Here is a 13,406-nt window from a genome sequence, read left to right as displayed (position 1 = left end):
TGGCTCAGTGGGTTAAGCCTCTGCCTTTGGCTCAGGTCATGATCTCAGGGTCTTGTGATCAAACCCAGCATTGGGTTCTCTGCTCAGCAGGGAGCCTGCTTCCCCCTCTCTCTGTCTGTCTCTCTGCCTGCTTGTGATTTCTCTCTCTGTCAAATAAATAAATAACATCTTAAAAAAAATAAAGTCGACTTGAAAATACTAAATATATATTTAATAAATGTAGTTTTCATCTTCCTTGGAATTTTTTATGTTATTGTATAATAATTGTTCATGCACTTTTAAAATTCTTTTTCTCATCTTATTTAGAGAATTTATGGCTCAGACTGCATTAGCTTGATGAAATAAGATTTAAAGCAATTCACCACCACATAATTAAGTTTTAAAAATTGTGCTTTCAACTGTGAATGGTTTCACAGAAGAGAGGTGATTTATGTCATGGTTGGTATTGTGCTGGCAGCATGGGGGCCTACCTGGGGGGTGCGAATTCTCTGTGACCTCAAATTTTAACCTCAAATCTGTGCCTCCTATTTTAATTTCATTTTCTTTATACTGGCTTGGTTTGTGATTATCCTTTGGTTTAAAAAATCAGGATTCCCGTTCTCAAGACTCTAATGTTGGCACTATTGCGGTCCTCTCTTCCCTTCTACACATTGTTCCCAACTCCCCATCTAACCATCTAGCCAGTATTTATTTCTAGGTTCTTCTCATGGAACTTGTAGTAAATCATTGTCTGCTTTGAAAAAAGATTTCAAAGTGTTCTAAACTTAGCTATCTATTTGCCTTTTTTCTTTCCTTCATTTTCCGTATTTCAATTTTCTTTATGGTATGCTCTGAATCATACTATCTCCTATATCTTCCATGAAACTCTTGGTAATAATTTCATTTGGGAAGCCTGTCTGCCACTTTGCTCTCTGTGTGAGATTCACCGACCTCTTTTCTGAAGAGAAACCAGGAACCAGGGGCCAGTCTGTAAAGCAGGTACACAGTTTGATGTGGCTATGGGATCAGATACACTCCACTAGAACTTGATTATGGATTAGTATTTGGATTTGCTAAATTCCCCATGTTACTTGTTTTTATTTTTGATGCCCTGAAATCATATTAATAAGAGAAAGTATACTTGCTGGGGAATTATCATCTCTTGTGACTTTCCAGGGTCTTTCTTGAAGGAGGGAGGTCAGTGTCCCCTCTGCATGAGAAAATGGGAGTTGCACTAAGGAAAAGAGTCATTTTTATTTTACTGCCACATTATCACTTTCATTGGTTCCAAAGTGAAGAGAGTCACAGCCCCTGCCACTCATGGTGGGGGGAGCTGGCAGAGACATAGATGTGCTGCTGTTACAGTAACAGGATTGATTAGGAATGAAAGAGCTTCTTTTTTTTTCTACATGTAAACTTTTTTTTAAACTGCAAATATTTCCTCAAAAATTTAGTTCTCAATTTATTTTGAAAAATTTCAAAGGTACCGAATAGTTGAAAGATAGTACAATAAACCATTCATATACTCTCCACTTTCACTTACTACCACAGTGGCTAGCATTTGCCACATTTGCTTTCTCTTTCTCTGTCTCTACACACACACACACACACACACACACACACACACACACACACACGGGCTCGTGTGTGCGCACACCAATCTACTTTTGGATGAAACATTTGAAAGAAAGTTGCTGGGATCATACTTTAGCCCTAACTTTCAGTGTATTTTTCTCCTATGAATAAGGATATTCTCCAACAAAACCACAACACTGGTACCACACTTGCAAAAAATCCTATAATATTATCTTTGATCCAGTCTATACTTAAGTTTCCCTAATTAGCTCCAAAATGATTTTATAGCTGTTTTAATTTTTCTAACTAGGATCTGACAAGGATTGTACTTCTGCAAGTTTACATCTCTTTTTACTCCGAATTCTAGTCTATATAGTTCCCTACCCTTGTTGTTCACAGCATTGATATTTTGAAGGATCCAGAACAGTTTTCTTTTCAATATCCACATCCTAGATTTGTCTGATTGCTGTCTCCTAGTATTATTTAATATGCTGCTCTATCCCCTGTATTTCCTATAAACTAGAATTTAGGACTAACAACTTGACAGGATTCTGGTAGAAGGCTTTTGGCAAAAATACTTCATAGGCAATATTGTGTACTTTATACTACATCATTTCAAGAGCGCATAAAAGCCATTGTTCCATTCCTAGTGATGATAAATTTGATCACTTAGTTAAGATGTCATTTACCAGACCTCACCATTGTAAGGGTGTGTTTTCCACGCTTATTTGATAAGGAACCTGTGGGAGACCTCTGCTAGCATGTAAATATCCTTTCTCTAGCAGCTCTTCACCTAGTGATTTTATTATGTGTCGATGATCATTGTCTAATAATATAGTTACACTGAACGTTGCAAATGGTTTTTCTAATTCTATGATCCTTCCATATGTATTAGCTGGTATTCATTTTACAAAAAAAGTTCTTTCCTCCCCTCTTCTTGTGTTTTCTGAGCATCACTATTTATTCTGGTTTTTTTTTTTATTTCAGTTTACTATAATAAATTAAATTTATTTTAGGTTTAGGTGCTCAAGTTGTCCCAAATTTAACTTGTATTTCCTGTTTAGGCCAGGTCTTAAGTTTCTTTGACCTATCTCCACCAGTTTTTGAGTAGTCTGTTGCTTTCTGACACAAAATATTCCAGGCTCATCTTCCACTCTTTTGCCTGGATCTAGAATCAGCCATTTTGTTCAAGAATCCTTGGAGAAGTTCAATGCATCTCTTTCCAAACTTGTAAAAAGTCATCATTATGTATTTGTTGTACTCAGCCTATACATAAACACTTCACTGGCTTTCTAGATCCTCAGAAATTTTTCTTCTCAGTGCAGCTTTTATTCTGGACCCTGCTCTTAGTGCTGGGTTCTTTGTGTTTTCTCTGTGTAGCTCTTAGCATTTCCTTAAGTCCTTTCCAGAGGTGTCATCCTTGTATCATATTTCCCAACATGGTAAATCATGAGTACTGGGTCAGACTGGAAAATGGATAATATCACAAAGCTGGTTTGGAAGGTGCGAGTAAAAGGCCTAAATAGGACAAAAGAAAAGCAAGACCTTCAGCCAGCAGGAGACAGTTGCAACTGCCCTCAGCAGTGAGGCCACAGCTTCCCGCAGTAGCCCTTCTCATCCTCACATCTGCTTACTTCCCCGAAGGCAGAGAGGAGTTGGGGCAGGACAGGAGCTTTGCTTTAATCTCAGAGTTCAATGTTGGGGTAGAATGACCCCAAGGTCAGGAGAGATAAAAGGAGGTAACTATTACTCTAGCTCCCCAAAGACCTTTCCAATATTATATGAACCCATAGTACTATCATTTTGACTACTCATCTAAGAAACTCTCATGTTAATTTATCTCTTATGTTCAATTTTCTTTGTTTGAATATATTCTGTCTGGGTGTACTATACCTTTTAGTAATAAGTAAAATTATTCTAATTTTATTATTTAAAGTGATTTCTAGTTATCTTTATCATATTAAAACTCTTAGACCAGAGGTCTACTTCAGCTGTGCCCTTCTGTATCTGGTGGTGTTATCTCTCACAAGCCCTGCATTATACTACCACCACCACAGCCAGTGTCTCATGGTCTATACTTTCTCCTGTCTCCCAGTCATTTGACATCACATAGAGGACACATTACTGCATAGGGACTCAGAGGGAGGGATTTGTATTCAAGTCACTACCAACTGTTCTGTGATCTTTGGGTCAGTTTCATAACCTCTCTGGACTTCAGATTGCAAATCAGTTATGAGATCTCTTGATTTTGAGGTCCCTTTTAGGTAAGGTTGAAGGGGAGAAACATCCTTAGAATCTTTTTCCTCAAATTATAGATTGTTTTGAGTGGAAAGGGTTTTCACAGGTCATTTAATATAACTGTCTAATGAGGAAATTTAGTCCCTGAACATGAGGGAATTGCCCAAAGTCCTACATGTAGTTGAAGTTAGAAAAGCAGGTCTAGAACCCAGTTTCCCTGACTACCAATCTAGTCCCTTCTATACTATACACAACTGACTTATACCTCCACCCTCTTTAAAAATCTGCTAACTCTCTAACCCAGCCATAGTAATTCTAGTAACCCCTATCTCCCATCCTTCTTACCTCTTTGTATGCATTTTTATCACTTCTGATTATAATAGTAGTAGCTAACATTTTTCAAATACTAAATTCTAATTTCTATACTAGCCATTTTACATTTCGTATTACATTTAATCCTCATGGCAAACTTGTAAAGTCAGTTCTACAGTCATCCAAGTTTGCAGATGGAATAGCTGAGGCTTACAGGATTTACATAATTTGCCCAGTCACACAGCTAGTAGCTCTCAGAATTAGATTTCTAACTCAGCTCTATCTGACTTCCACACCAATCCACAGTACTTTTCTTTCTGTGAATACAGTATAAGGTTACTCACTCATTCATTGTTACTAAGCACCTACTAGTACCCAACGCCATTCTAGGCACTATGTGAAATGAAAAGGAATGGAAGTCCCTGTTTTAACTGGAGATCCAAAATCTATCAATATGGAGAAAGAACTAGAATACAATTTAAGGCAACATGTATGATACAAGAATTCCAAGTCATTATTTTTTATGCCAATAGACTAAAAACTTTCTGAAGGCAGAGTTCAATCCATGGTTTCTGGAATACAGTGGACTCCGGATGGCCAATGGAAATAATCTCTTGTCAGATTAAAAAAAATAGTGGTTGGAGTTGAGAAAGCAGATTTATGCTGTGAGTCTAATTAAAGTCATAAATTTTTATCAAATTTGCAGGTTCCACTATGACTGTGTTAACTGCCAGCCACAGGTAAAGTTGAGTACTATGTGGTAGGTGCAGTGAGGGATACCTGAAAGAATCAAAGACAAGGAGGACAACTGGGACATTCAGACCAATCAGAGGTAAGCCTGGATTGAGGGCCATACAGTGCCTTTTTGCTGATGTGACCGGAAAGGCCTGGGCTTTAGGATTATTTGAAGCATCTTGGGAAAAGAGAATTATCTTCCAACGGGAGGTGGAAAATGACAAACTTTGTTGCTGGGGTAGTTCAAAAAGAGGAGAGGAAGTCTGGGGTTTAAGTAGGAACTTAGAAAGTAGGCCAGCAGTCTTTCAGCCTTCTCACCACCCTCCCCATTAAGGGGCAAGCTCCCTCAAGATGAGAATTTGACTTGCTTTTATTGTACTGCTTTTCTTAGATTGACTCACTCTTGAGGTTGCTACACATTTATGTGTGAACAGTTTAACTATTTGTCTTTGCTAGTCTTCAGAATTATGAAGTCGACTTCAAATCTTAATGATAATAAATTTAAAATCAGTTTAGTCTGTGACCCAATTTAGTTTGATCTAAGATACTCAAGTCTCTTTGTTGGAGACTGCTTGAAAGTTGCTACATTATGGTGTGAACATACTACTGTCATTAATGGTGGAATCATTTCTTTCAAAAGTGACATTGGGTAATGACTTCCTCTCCACTAGAACTCTGTATCTTTCTGTCTGGAGTTTTATGATATGGTAAAATAACAACAGCAACAGACAGGGTTTCCCGGGGAGAGGTAGAATCTATTCTCCGTAAGCAATTAGGTTTCCTAGTTCTTCAGACAGTAGCTTTAATATATGAAAATATGCCAACTGGCCTTGAGACAATGAAAATAAATGGCGTCCCAAGGTTCTCCCCAGCCTCAGCATTCTGAGATACTTCATATGGATACTAATTCCCTTTTTAGTGTTTTCATTTGTGCAGTGCATTATTCTGATAGGCACCGGGCTATAAAAGTCACAATCTTTTTGTGAAAGGGTTGAAATTGAACGGGCTTTTACAGTATGGCAGGCTCTGGAGGGCCATCTTCATCAGAGGCTCCAGCATTCCTGACTGGCTGCCCTTCTACAAGGGTCTGCTATATCTGGATTTCTAAATTGTAAATACAAAATGTTCCCCTTTGAGGGCAGTGTGTTGATAGTTCTGCAGTATGCAATGATCTAATATCCAGAGAGTCTGTTACCATGCAACAAAAGCTAAGGTCAATTATGATTCCCCACCAGTGACCTACAGCATCCCTCATGTCTTTCACAGCAGTCTATTTTGAGAGCAGACCCTTTCACATTTTTAAAGGGAACCAGAATTATCATTCAAGTGATAAACTGCCACACAGACAGACATTCTCTTAGGATTCATTGAAGTGCAGGTCATAAGAGGTTATGTATTTGGTTTCAGTGTTTATTAAAGAAAGTGAAGACAAGTAGATCAGAGAACAAATCAGACGTTGCACATCATAGATGCCAAGCTCAACAGAATGATGTTCCAATATTAATATGTAGCCTACATAACCCCACTGGGCAGAAACATGTTTTATTCAGGAAAACAACAAATCAAGTAATCTCTCTATAGAAAGCCGTTTATAACTCATTTGGAAATTGAATTCATAATCTTTAATAAAGCCTGTTTATACCAACCATGAAGGAGTTTCAAATAAACTGAAAGCAATGATAAATTAACTTCCTAGCTTTTCTGTGTTTATTACATTGTAATCATTCAAACCTACTGAAGTCAAATTTGTTTTTCCAATTTCCTAAGTTCGGTCCAATGAGCTCCTGGTTCTTACACAAAACCAATTCATATTGTCGAGTGACAGCAAGAAAAATTAACATTATGTTGATCCTTACTATCCAAAGGGATTTTACTAAGTATAAGTAATAATATAAGCTCTTACCACCTAAAAATCTATTATTTAAGGTAAAATTCTAGCCACATGCTCTGATATCCTTAAAATGGCAATGAAATAAAAGGCTGACCCTAGGGATTATGTCATATCCAGCATGTTAAAATGGTGACCTTGGTCAAGAAATAAAGAGCTATGCTAGAATTTTATTGAAAAATTGTGATGACAAACCCCTTTCCATTTAAAAATCACATTTTATCAACATCATCAAATCAGTGGCTGGAAATGAATGGACAGGTGGTCTTCTTTTGCTCTCTGCCTAGCACCCCACTTTAGGTAATGCAGTCACATCACTCGTTACAAATCAGGTCAGGAGACTCTGCTCAGAAAATTCCCTAGGATGACAGGGTTCCTCCTGGGCAAGAGGCCCAAGCTGGGCTGATGCTTCCCTGCTCCTGCCCTCTGCAGACCTGCTTTTCACTGATCCACTGTCAGTCTCTAGGACAGGCTCTGTATAATCCGGGCATATCACTCATTCCACTCTGACTTTGTTTTCCGTTGAGGGAAGGGAAGGATGATGATTCCTCATGGGAGAATGTGGGAAGAAAGGTAAATAGTACGCGTGAACTGCCTAGAGCTGCCTAGAGCACTCTCTCCTTCCCTTTCAAGGGGCAAATATTTACCAAGCCTGGATTCTGCGCATAGCATTGTATGCAGATGGTAATGGCGTCGCAGACCTCAGAGTGAAGGCCAACCTACTCACCTTGCTGGCCTGGATGGGGAATGGGGAGCAAGGATGCAGCAGACCTGATTTGAATGTCTTGGTGCCACATCTCAGTGTTGCCTCAGTGAATCACTACCTCTCTGTGCTTCAGTTTCCTTACCATACAGGAAAGGATCCGAGCATGTACCCTGGAGGGGGATGTGAGAATGAGACCTAGTGTACATCAGGTGCCTGCCACTGCCCAAACGTTCTTGCCACCATCCTGCCCTCATAACCCCCACCCTTCTGGACCCTATATTGGACAGAATGTTCTGCATCCAGAAATGCAGCGCCCTCCCACTCTCCTTCCTGGGGCCTTGTCTTATTTCATGTCCAAGTTGCACAGTATTTGAGAGCAGGAGCTACATCTTGCCCAGCTTGGCATGTCCCCCAGGACCAGCCCCAGCTTCACTGTGGGCTCTTGAATAACACAGACTGCCTGCTTAGAAGGGAGACTGCCTCCTCCACCCGCCTCTTTCTCTTCTCTGCTGCAGTCAGGCCTGCAGCCAGAAAAAACCCAGGATCTTTCCCATAATTTCCTGCAGCCTCCACACTCCTGAGCAGCAGCAGAAGGGAGAAGACAGGGAGCTGCTTCAGGCCGACACTGCTACCCAGGATTCCTCCCCAGCTTCCTGGGCTGTACCCAGCCCACATTCCTATACGGGAGTCTTATGAGGAGCAAGGGATGGGGAGAGGGACCACATATCCACAGAGTTGGTAGAGAGAGCTCCCAGCCACACCTCAGTCTGTCCCCTCCCACGACATTAAATTCACAGTGCTCCTCCTTGTCGTGGGTGGGATCAGGGGAATGAACTACCTTTACTGAGCATGACTATGGCCCAGGAACTATACCTAGTTAACAAAGGTTGGCTCAGTTCTTCCTCAGAACATGGAATATAGGATGCATCTTATTGGCCCCATTTTACGAATGAAGAAACTTGAGGCTAAGAGAGGTTAAGTCGGTCCCCCAAGTCATAGCCAGAAAGTACCTGGGCCAAGATTTGAGGACCCCAGGCTGTCTGACTCCCAGCTCAGCCTCTCAGCTTCAGCAGGCTGCTCTGCTGGCAGGTGGCGGGGAGGGAGCTGACTCATGGCTTTTGATTCATTCAATCCTCTTTTCTGCATTAGCGTTGCTGCAGCCTAATGAACAAATGTTGTATTATGCATTTCTCACTTTGCGAACATCCACATGAGGCTGCTTGCCTGCAAGCCCAAAGAGTCACAACATTTTCAGGTGACATATTGACAGGCTAGCTTGTGGGTAAATTAAAAAGAATGTTAGAGTACTTAGAGATCATCTAAACTGTGTATTCTTAAGCTGTAGTTCAAGGGAAGACCTCAGGGAGTCTGGAAGACCCTGAATTTACATACATTTTTCTAGGCTAAAGGTCTAGAACTTTTACCATATTCGCAAACATGTTCCAAGTCCCAAAAGGTTAAGGTTAAGAACTGTGTACAGTCTGGCCAAACCAAACTGCACATTCCTAAACTAGCTCCTGCCATTGCTCTATGAGGTAGCACCATTTGTGATAGAGAAAACACAGAGCTAAATACCAGAAGCAGAATCTGAGCTCTGAATCTTCTGGCAAACATTTTAAAGACTCATTAATTACTAACATGGCTAATTAAGTCAACCTTCACCAGAGAATATTTGCTTTTTCGTCATAATGGAGCTCACTGTGAAACCTGATTTCATTCCATCATTTGCCTAAACATAAGGTCAGCTCCCCTGGTTCTGTCTTTGCTGGTCTAGGAAGGACTTTGAGTGGTTTACCGTGTTAAATAGCAGCAGCCACTGTGTGTTACCTCAGTGTACACAGCTGGGAAGCTTGAACCCCTTTTCTTTTCTTTCCTCTGCAATTCTCTCCTCCATTGTCCACATCAACCAGCCTATTCCCACATCTTCCCTTGTACCAGGAGAGTGCTCCCCCTAGAACACTGTGAGTGGTCTAAAACTGAAAATATATAAGGATCATCAAGTCAGGGTCCATTGGAAGGTTGTGCTAGCCTCCCCACATTTTGAAGCAATTTTTTTTTCTAACATTTTTATTTATTTGTCAGAGAAAGAGAGCACACAAGGGGGTAGGCAGAAGGAGAAGCAGGCTCCTTGCTCAGCAGAGAGCCAGATACGGGACTCAATCCCAGGACCCTGGGACCATGACCTGAGTCAAAGGCAGACGCTTAACCAACTGAGCCGCCCAGGCGTCCCCATTTTTGGAGGACTTTTACCAGCTATCCTCTTTCCTCCCCTCCAGACTTAAATGCTACTTTCAGGACTCCTCTCTAATTCCACATCCTTTATGAAACCTTGTTTTATCTATGTCAATTTCTTCTATTTCCAACTAGATAATAAGCCCCTTGAAGGCAGGAACTTACTTCTTATTTCTTTTTTTAATTAAAGATTTTATTTATTTGAGAGAGAGAGCTCGCACGCGCATGAACAAGAGAAAGGTACAGATAGAGAGGGAGAAGTAGACTCCCCACTGAGCAGGGAGACCAATGGGGGGCTCCCATGACTCTGGGATCATAACATGAATCGAAGGCAGACGCTTAACAAACTGAGCCACCCAGGCGCCCCTTATTTTTTTCTTCTTGTAATGTATTTACCAATAAGTTTCATACCAAGCTAGATGCCAAATAAAAACTATATTGATTAAGAGGTAGGCTTCTCCCTACCCCCATAGTCTTTGAATTTGACCATTTGCCAACAGGGTCCATTGCAAAATGAAAATATAGGACCTAAGCGGGGAGTGGACAGAAATCTCCCCTTTATCAAGGACCCTCTACACCAGCCTGTGATCAATAGGTGACTCCCTGCGAGATTATAACCTTCGTGCTGGCTGCACTCAGTACCTGGGTCAGAGGATGCTCCTAGGTTGCTGACCAAATGCACTGTGGCACCGCCAGTCGAGGGCAGGAGTTGCTACCACCTTCCCTACCATGAGATACCCTAGAATGCACACCCAACCGGACCCTCCTTATACCTGTGCCCATCCGGCGCCATGAACCAGAGGGCAATAGTGGCACACAGGCCTCCCCTCCACTGATGTGAACTGGTCTCCACTCCAGGGGGAGGGTAGCAGCAATCACGAGGCAGGGATGGGGGAAGGGAGGCCAGGTGATGCTCAGGGCACTAGGGAATAGGGAGCAGGTGATCAAGAATCCACCCCCGAAAGCCAGGAAGGTGTAAGAAGACAGGACTGCAGGAGAGTCAAGGCTCTAAGCCCCTGGGCACATGCTCCATTGTTCCATTAGACTTCACTTACAGAACACAAATTCAAAATTAACTTACTAACAGTTTCAAGATGGCAAATGCTCAGCATCAAACCCCAAGTATGGAGCCCTTCTGAGTGAGAGGCTGAACACATGAAGCCAGTCTTTCTGCTTCTTAAAATCTTTGGCATAACTCAACTTGTTAAAATACAGAGGAACAATGGGTAAATTCACTTAGGGATTCACTTAGGGATTACCCTAATGGCTGTGGATACCACCACTTACCTCATCTGCTCTGTTGTATGTGCACAAGGATTCAGGGCTTGGAAATATATCCACAGGAAGTTGAGTAAAATTGGCTAGTAAGGCACTTAATTTCATGTCTAGCAACCAGATAAACAAATTCTGTTTTTTGGAGGTTGATTTAGCCATGGCCTGCCTTCCCTTTTCCTATGGAAATCATTCCTCTTCTTAGTTTCCATAAAATTCAAGAATCCTTAATGTTTATCAGAACAGAGATGGTTAAAGCAAATTTTACTCAATTCATATGAGGCCTCTACAAGAAGATTAATGTAGCATCACACTTTGGTTTTAAACCCAGTGTTAACCACTCTAAGCTGTGTACTATTTTTCTCTCCCTCACATCTTTAATTCATTACTGTAGCTGAATATTTATCCTAAAAAAATTTTTAAAAGGTTGATTGATCCAACTGACATTGGCCTGGATCAGATCCCATGATGGATAATGCTTTTTTTTTTTTTTTTTAAATACAAGCAAGCAGTCCCTTTCCACAATAACTAAAGTAAAGTAAAGTGGCCTTCTAGACCTGAATTTCTGAGCTGGACTAGGGCAGGCTCTGCTGGGTATTTGCACTGATGACATCCTGGGAAGGGAACTGCGTGCTTCAGTTAACTCTGAATTTCTTTCTTTTCTTAAGCATCCTCTGATTTTGACTGGGTGTGTGTGCTTCACTCAGCACCCAGCTGCTAAAGTAACATCTGTGAGCTGCTAATTAGTTGGGGAGTTTTGTAGTCCCCAGGAGTGAGCTGTATTGCCTAATAATTGTAACTGAACAAGAGTCTCAGAATGGAAATGAATTTGTGGTGCTGGACAGTTTTGCATATTGGTGCCTGAATCCTGGGAACAAGTTCCTCTGTGGTTGCTAGTTCCTACTCATCTGCAAGCATTTCCAGGAACAGAGAAGATTTAATTTATCTCTTGTGTCTACTACATAGCATTCAGTAAATGTTTATTGAACTGATACTGCCCCAACCTCCCTTCTTTTCTCCGTTTCATCTCCAGATTCTTCCCCTAGGAGCTAATGTTAGTATCACTGGCCCCATCATTGGTGGAGATTTTCCAAGAAAATCTTATTCATTGCTTTGTGGGTCTGATGAAGCTGTGGCACTTGAAACAGACTTTCCAGGCCAATGTGAGTTCAATGGATTTCTTCTTTTTTAGGCTTCCCTACCACAGAGGCAACTTCTAATCCTAGGTGCCTCTGGGGAAATGGCGGGTGGCCCCTTTCTTCACTAGCTCAGGAGGACACTATTAGGACCATTGACCTTTTGTCTGTGGATTGTTTCTCTAAGCTGAGACAAGAATTACATTATGGGCGCAAATCCCCATTAAGCCAATTTTCATTTTCCCTCTGCTTTCATGGAAAGCAGTAATAAATCTTGCTTTGTGGGGCCTCTGCCTCCTTATTCAGTCCCTAAGCTAATAAGATCAAGACTATTCCTGAAATTAGATGAAATAATTGGCTGTCTTGTTTCTAGAAGTTTTGGAGCTCTTCTGACCTTTCTTAAAAAGGCAGAAATTATCTTGTTGGCTTTTTTGTTCTCTCTCAGTGACCTTTGAATATCCTGTCATTCAAAAAACAAAAGTAAAAGACAAGGCATGGGATAGAGAAGGGAGGAAAACTGAGAGTCGGCTTTTACTAACCAGTTGTACGCCTCAGTGTCTCGGCCTCAGTTTCCTTCCCATGAAATTAAGGACTCAGATGAAAAAGTTATCTTTAAAGGTTCCTTTTGGCTCTAAAAATCTAGGTATCTTAAAATTTGAAGTCATTGTGGGTAGACTGTAATTCGTCAGGCCTAAGGAAATTGTGGGGTTTTTTGGTGTGGGTGTGATGACAACAAATTTTTTTCTCTTCTCTCCTTTCTTTAAAAAAAAAAAAGAAGAACAGAGCAGAATGATCATAAGTTCAGCTGATTTCTTTCTAAATCACAGGACTCGTTTTCTGAAATTGCTGTCTTTCCCTTCAAAACTCCTTCAAAGTCCTCAGCCTTGTCAGCCAGCTCCATCACTCTTATATTAGGTCTTGAAATAAGGGACCTTTTAGAGTAAACTTGGAAGGAATAATGACAGGACACAGGCATGGCTGAAGAGGCATCTGCACAAACCTCCCCCATGAAGCCAAATCGGCTCCCCTCCCATCCTTTCCTAATACCAACCAGAACCCTCTCTGGAGAATAAAATGCTGTTCATCAGTCAACCTATTGACAATAATTTTTCAAGTGACTATCATGTGTGTTAAACTATTGAGTTTAACTCAATAATATTATTGAGTTAATATTGAGTTAATATTAAGTTAATAAACTTAATATTGAGTATAAATATGAGGGATTTATTTATATTTATATAAATACAATATTTATATATTATATTTATAACCCCAATGGTCGTACAGGCCTTAGTTTTTTAAATCAGAGAAAGCTGTGTTCCTGAGATGTAAG

This window comes from Meles meles, chromosome 16 (genome assembly GCF_922984935.1).
Source record: "Meles meles chromosome 16, mMelMel3.1 paternal haplotype, whole genome shotgun sequence".
NCBI classification, from domain to species: domain Eukaryota; kingdom Metazoa; phylum Chordata; class Mammalia; order Carnivora; family Mustelidae; genus Meles; species Meles meles.
The sequence above is the reverse complement of the archived record's forward strand: the minus strand, read 5'-3'. Positions refer to the sequence as shown.